This window comes from Sander lucioperca, chromosome 10 (assembly GCF_008315115.2).
Source record: "Sander lucioperca isolate FBNREF2018 chromosome 10, SLUC_FBN_1.2, whole genome shotgun sequence".
In the NCBI taxonomy this organism is placed as follows: Eukaryota; Metazoa; Chordata; class Actinopteri; order Perciformes; family Percidae; genus Sander; species Sander lucioperca.
The window spans coordinates 25,571,833-25,579,798 of NC_050182.1; positions in this window are offsets into that span (position 1 = coordinate 25,571,833).

Consider the following 7,966-nt stretch of genomic DNA (forward strand, 5'->3'; position numbering starts at 1 on the left):
TGTATTTGTAGATGGAACTCGGAAATTAAAATGTGTGTATAAATCTTATTCCTTTGTCAGTACCCGATCTGTACCGCCTGTAAAATCCGTTCTGTGCACTGCCTGATCAGTTCTACGCTTGCGCGAACACCGGCAAACTTCACAGCTCTATGCACGCATTGGCGTAAGGATGTTTGGACATTCCCGGTTACCGGAAGAAAACATTAGACAGTGACAGTAGACCGTTATGATGGCAAAGATGAAGTTTACAAGGTGTTTGCTGGAGTTGCCTAAAGTATCTGTTAATGATATACGGAGCGTCGTCCGGCCATCCAGTACAACACCATGTAGCAAATTAAATAAAGGCTTCAAATTTTACGTTTCGTCATTTCTTTGCAACTTTGAAGGTAATTTGCTAACGCTAGCTAGCCTGAGCTAGAAGCCTTGCTTTGGTGTTATAAGTCATGACTCCGTCCTGCTTCAGGTTAACCATGTTTTAAATAAAGTTTAAGCATGTGTATACCTCTCACTTCATGTGTTTGTACTTTTATGAAAGTATCAGGTAAAAACAGGGCTACAAATGAGATCTCTGTGAGAGACCAGCATACTCCTAGCAAACTATTATGTAGCTCAATGCTGGACATTTCACCCCTAATTCCGGTCACTTTACTGTATTTGTATTTGTTTAGTATTTGGTTTAGAAGCCTTTATTGGTGATTTTTTACGGTACAAAGTCCTGCTACATACGTACATAGCTAGCTATATATGCTCCGCTATGTCGCGTTAGCATGCAGCTACAATAGTTAGCTATGAGTATGCTAACGTTAGATTGTAGTGGAACGAAGCAGCACTTTCTAACGTCAAAAATCGCGGACCAAACACTACACAATCGGACATGTTTCAGCAGGAATGTGACCCGGAATTGGGGAGAATTTAACAACATTGCCAGCTAAGATGACCGTTAGCATGTAGCTACTATAGTGTTTACTGCCGTTAGCATGTAGCTACTATAGTGGTATACAGCAGTGGTGGCTGGGAGAGCTGTCATCCCATCTTCAAAAGGACACTTATGTACGTTTACACTTCATCGCATTAATAATAGACAGTCTATGGTTATTAGTCAAGACGAAGTATTAGGTAAAAACATTAACGTAAACAACACAACAACGATGTCGCTACACGGTTTTGGATCAGTGACAAGTTTCGAATGTTTGTAGCTATGACTATTGTATAATAAAGATTTAATAAAAAAAGATTTAATAAAAAAGTTGTAATGTTTGGTCGTAAAGTGTTGACACATGTTACTTATATACAGTCTATCGGGCTAGGCAGGATGGATCGTGTACCGACAGTTACAAATCGCACAGGGACATTGTTAGTTTTCTACTACGTAATTATGCGCATGCACAGAACGGATATTACAGGCGGTACTGGCCAATAAATGCTATTGAAGGGCGGGTCTTGGCGTGGCGGGAGTAACTTCCGGGTCACGAAAAAAATACCAATGCAAAATTAAGGAATACGACTTATACACACGTATTTTAATTTCCGAGTTCCATCTACAAATACATCAAAGACAATCGGATTGTTTTTCGTTTTCCGTTTTTTAATATTAAAACAAAAAACGAATAATGGGTTGTTTTCCGTTTTTTGTTTTCCTATTTACTAATGGTAATTGGGAAACTGGCCGTTTTTCGTTTTTGTTTTTTTCCTTTCAAAACGAAAATCCGTTGGCCACCAAGTACACGGACCGTTTTTACTGGGTCTTCCACTTTCTTTGCAGCTTGGGCTCATTTATGAAAGCGTTTAATTAAGCCAGCCAAAGTTGGTCATGTTAAATTACTAAATTTAGATAAAGAGTAAATGTGGACCGCAATAACTATTATTTGTTGCAATTATTAACTACATATAATTTTCATCCTTCTTCTGTAAAAGTTGTCAGCAAACATAGAGTTGTTTGATCCATATCACAAAATTGATATTAAGTGCATTAAATAGTCTATACACCATGCAGGAAATTAACTGATTAACTGTCCACAATATGGGTTTGATTACCTTATGTTTCCAATAGTCTCCCTATGGCTCAGGACTTTGTTTACATGACACAAGTACAACCTATCCATGATCAGCTCTTGTGACTACTCAGTCTAGTGAAACATTGCCTAGCTATTGCCCAACTAATCACAGGCTTGTCCTAAAAACACCCCTATGTTAAAAACATGACATTATCAAGTGATCTCTGTTCAATTCCTTTGTGGGCGTATACCCCCTCATTCTTCTCTGTCTTTGCATGATGTGGGTAAACTGAGTGCAGTTGTAGTAATGAGCCTGAGGCTTCCCCAGTCCCCCACACACACACACACACCCCTCCCTCTCCCTCCCTCTACAACCATCCACGTTTATGCTTTCACTCACTAACGTGTTTAGTGTCGGGATAAACTATTTGCACAGCATATTATAGTTTGCCAGACATGTTCTTTCTGCAGTCATAACAGTCATCAAGGTTTCAGCCATTCATTATTGCTACATTCAATTACTCCTTCTGAACAGCACACCCCCATCATCAACCCCTTACTCACTCACATCAGTCACCCACTTACTCACTGTGTTTACATCCATGTTAACATGTGTAGACCGGGAAAAGAATTAACAGATTAATCAATAAGCAAAAACAAATTTTGGTTGCAGCCCTATTCTATTTCACACTATATATAACCCTTAGTCTCATTTCTTCATGTGTTTTGAATCTGCCCATTCACCTGTGAAAGGTCACCAAGTGAACTGGGTTCAACGAGTTTCAAAGAGACTTATGGTGGAGGAAAAGCCTACAATCAGCATTGGAAAAAAAAAAGTATACAATGAAAGTTTCTCCTTTAATGAGAGGTTTCTTTTAAACTACCAAATATATTCCCATGTCAAACTGGAGGACTGCAAAACTCAATCTGGTTATTCACATAAATCTGGCTGGAGTGTTAGAAATTTATGAAAAACTTCCATCACAATTTTGCAGGGCCAAGGTGACATCTAAGCTGATACAATTGGTTCATTAATTGTTTAGTCAATCAACCAAAGTTTAATCAACAACTGTTTTGATAATAGATGAATTGTAATTTTAAAGTAATTTTGTTTTGTTTTTTTTTAAATTTTTTTGCTATTTGCTGACATTCTGATTATTTGATTAGCCAAGAAAATAAATGGTATTTTTGCTATATAAATGGTTAAAATGATTATAAAATGCTATCGGTTAATTTTCTGTTGATCAACAAATCAGTTAATGACTAATTTCAGCAATTTATGAGACAGTAATTGCAAGATTAATACATAAAGCTGGTCTGTCAGTCTGGTAATGTTCGCTCCAATTTTGACCTTAAACAACCAGGTTAAATATTTACAAGACATTTAAAAGAGTAATGGCTTAATCTGGTTGTAATCAAATGATTAGCGGGCCAGTAAACAACACATCCACACACATTTATTCATTCACCAAACTACCTCCACCATCACCACAACTACAAACACCCGTCAGCACCCCACATGCCCACCCCCCCCTCTCTTGCCAACTCTGTTATGTAACAACACCTCAGCACATAATATAACAATACCACAGATATTTCTAAACAAGTACACACACAAAAACAAAACACACTATCACACATGCACACACACACACACACACACACACACACACACACACACACACACATGCTCTTACCCACACTGGCAAGCAGTGACTTCCACTTGTCTGTGCAGCTAAAACAAGCATCATGAGGGTGGTGGTGAGAGCTGTATGAATTCATCTATTATATTACTGGAATGCCAGGCATTTAGTATGCAGTTATTTCAAGTCCAATATCGGCAAAGCACTAATTGTTGAGTCTCACACACACACACACACACACGTGTTTCTTTGACTGAACCATTTCTTCCTCAACATATAAATCACGACATGATGTCAGATGAGTGTAGATGTTCATTATTGCCACGCTATGAATATTACATAAGTGCATATTCTATGACTTTCATTGAAGATATTCCCTATGTTCCTTCACACAGTTTTTTGATTCATCAAGTGTGTAGTTATGGTATATTTCATCATGCTGACCCAGTTTTATTTCATTATATCTGACAGGGGCTGTAAATCATCTTGGAAGATATAATCTCAGGGGACTCTGCTGTCTTTACGCACATGGGCTGCTAGGACCTCAGTGTGTGAATCAGAGTGAGTGCACGTGTTTGTACTAAATCCCAAGTCCTCTACTAAGACTGTAAGCTTTTATCTCTCCCTTTTTATTCATTCATTACCCCCTACTGTTTGCCAAGTCTGCCTTCTTTATGCACCTTTCTTTTTTCTGTGCTCTGTATATTCTATCCTCTATCTGGTGTTTCCCTTTCACTCACTGTACTTGAATAATTCAGCAGTCATGTAAGAGGGCGTCATCACAAGCAAGCTCCTGTGAACACATTCAGGCCAAAGAAACTGATGAGGATGTTATTTGCCTGTAGCTCGGCTGTGCCCCAAATATCACACACAATGTCATGAGATACATGTGCGTCCTTGAAAATGTAGTCCTGGTTGTCTTTACCGTGTCCCCTGTTGGTGGCATCACGGTGATGGGGACCACAGATGGGGGGCAGATAAACGTCTTCAACCCCACACGTCAAGGCCCGTCATTGCTGTGAGCTCCAGCAAGGCAGATATGACTTCGAAGTAGCTCAGATTTCCATCACAGGGCCGGCCACGGTGCAATTTTAATGAGCATAGAGGCTGTTTTGGGAGTAGTCTGCACTAAAACCCCCCGAGGACTTTGGGTGAGTAAGAGCAAGTGTGTGAGTGTGATCCTACAATTTCATTGCATTTGTGTGAACCAGAGTGATTTTAGTTGTAATGTCACAGTGTGGCTTCCCCTCACGTGAGTTTTACTGGAGTTCATTGGGTATATTGTTAGGAAGGGTAGTTCAGAATAAGCGAATAAGCACCTCATTGTGTCATTCCCTTCATTATGCGCATAGAACATGCAGCAGAACTAGACAGACACCCTAAAATCCTGAACTCATAAAACCAATAACAGGTCTTGGAACTACAATTAAAACCTACACAGCAAGGGATAAAAGGGGCAGTAAGTTCATTATGTGCAATCCTATTGATGATCGCACACACACTCCAACACATGCTGGTTGGATACTCAAAGAAGTGAAAAGTACTGAGCACATTTATGATGCAATAACAATCACTGTTTTTTTTTTTTTTTTATAATAAATAAAACTATTTTTTTTAACAAAACTGTAAGAGGCAAGATGAAAAACACATAAACACAAAACAAATGGGTGGAACTAAAAAAAAGGGTTAGTTCAATGTAGTCATTATTGAAACCAAGTGGGAAAAAAACACAAATGTCCTCCACACTCCCCAGAACTGAGTGAGGTCATATCTTCTCCCTGTGCCCTCCACACATCCTCTTCCTGTCCTTTTTCTCTTGCCCCTTGTTTCCATTCTCCAGAGTAGGAAGGGGGGAATAGTGGCAGGGGTGGGGTGGGGGTGGTGGGGGTGGTGGGGTGGAAGGCAAGGGCTTCTCTGCTAAAAACTGCATGGATACAAGGGGGGGCCGAGAGAGAGGGAGGCAGAAGGGAGGGAGGGCGGTCTCTGTTGTTGTAACATAGCACAGTCAGTGTGTCAGAAACAGGCCCATCACAAAATCAGCCAGTCAGTGTGTCAGAGCGGGTGGAGGGGAGTGGCGCACGCGTGTGTATTTTACGACTCTGGGTATGTTTGTGTGTGTGTGCGGCATGGCTGAGTTCATCCTGTCTGAGCAGGGAGAAATCAAACCACACCCTCTTAAAATGTGCCACTCGTGCCCATGTGCATGCTGTATCCATGGATTTGATGCTGGAGTGGGGAGAAAATGGTGAATGTTTCACCACTTGTAATTCAGGAATTTGAGTCATATTTGATTTCATAAATGAAATCAGAGCTGAAACTTACAATTATTTTTATTATCAAGTAATCTGCCAGTTTTTTTCTCAATTAAATTACAAATCATTTAGTCTATAAAAAGTCAGATATAGTGAACATTTTCCATCACAATTTCCAGAGACCAAATAGTTTGTTTTATCTCCCCATGAATCCAAAACCCAAAGACATTCAGTTTATAATGATATAAAACTGAAAAAAAGCAGCAAATCCTCATATTGGTGAAGCTGGAACCATTGAATAAATGTAGTTTTTGCTTGAAAACAATTACTCGATTATGAAAATAGTTGCAGATTAGTTATGAATTTATCACTATTTTACAATTAACTGCCACCATGTGTGTTTAAGCTGTTAGCAATTTTTTTTTTTTAATCAATCATGTTGCAGAAATATAATAATCACCTTTTGTGTTTTGGATAGAAAATCAACCCTGGCAACACAGACGTTTTATGGACTGTAACATCTCGATAAGTGACCGGTGAGGTTAACTTTTAAATTTCACCATTTGATTTTTCCTGGGTGCAGAGATCAGACTTGAGCCCGTTTTAACTGTTCTGTTACTGTAGCAGGAATGCACTGCAGACACAACCATGCCAGGCTCTTCTCTACTACCTGTAGGAGGTATCTACTCATTGTGATCTCATAAAATAAACAACACACATATAAGCTGCAGTTGTGTTTTCACTCTGTAGAAGCAGCTGGTTGGAGGATCAGCCAGCCCCCCCACTACTGCCAGTCAGATTACTGAAGCTGTAGTCTCACCCCCCCCTCCCCCTCTCTCTCTCACACACACGCACACACACACACTTCAAAATGTACAGTCTATCTTCACCCCATTGAGACACACATCTGTTTAGTGAGAGCTGCTTTCCAAAAACACGAGTCTTAATCACATATTATATGACAAACATATAATGCCAATTTTTGTACACATTTAAATGTATTAAATTTAATAAAAACAAGCACCAAATTACAGACAGTTCAGCTTTCAAAAATGTGTCATTTATTAAAAGATTTTTCCCTGTTCATCATTATTGAAAAAGTAGACAGTTATATCATGTAAAGATGGGGTGAGAGAAAGAGTTTAGTTTAGATAGAAAAGATACTAACAGGATTGAAGGAGAGAGGGCAAGGGCAGACGAATGCAGCAGAGTGGGGGAGGGGAAGGGGAGGGGAGGGGAGGAGGAAACTACAGTCAGCTTTTACAGTTTAAGAAGGAAAAAAAGGCAGCGAAAATAAACAAGACATATTATTTGTGACCAATCAGCAGTGGTTGCTGCAGTAGAAAGCATACATGAAAATAGGACATTAACAATGAAAAATAAGTGCAATTGGTTTCCGTCACACCACAACCGTAAACAGGAGTGGGGTGGAGGACAGCCCCAGCCTCTGATCGAGAGACAGCGTCACACACGCCATACTGTCACGTTTTAAGATGGGATGGGGTAAGATGGTCTGACTCTGGATCTGTGACTGAGGGTTGTACACTCTTACTCCACAAACATAGAGGCTGCCAGTGGCTCTGTGTTCACATATGGTGCTTTTTTTTGGAGGAGACAGGTACGTGAATATCCCTCCTCTCTATTTATGTAAATGGTGTATGAATCACTCATACCAATTTTAAAAATATTTTAGTCTTAATATTTACAATACTTTCTTAATATAGTTATATCCAATCACACCGCTAAAACCCCTCCTAGATTTAGAAGAATATTGTGAGTAGATTTCTCCTATCAAACATCTAAATTAGAACAGGAATCAGAATAACAATAGCAGCAGTAGAGGGTGGTGCAAATAAAGATTTCCTCCCTTAGATGTATATTTAGTTTTTTTCAAGTTTTCAAGAGCACCAGCTACTGTGGTGCAGTTCAGGCTTTCCTCTGTTGATCACAACCAAAAGAAAAGCTCCAAAGGAAGGCGACACTTGAATACGTAGACACTGCTGTTGGTGTGTGTAATAGTTGAAGGTGTAGGCAGTTTACGTAACTGTAGATGTCTGAATACTAGAGCTGGATGCCG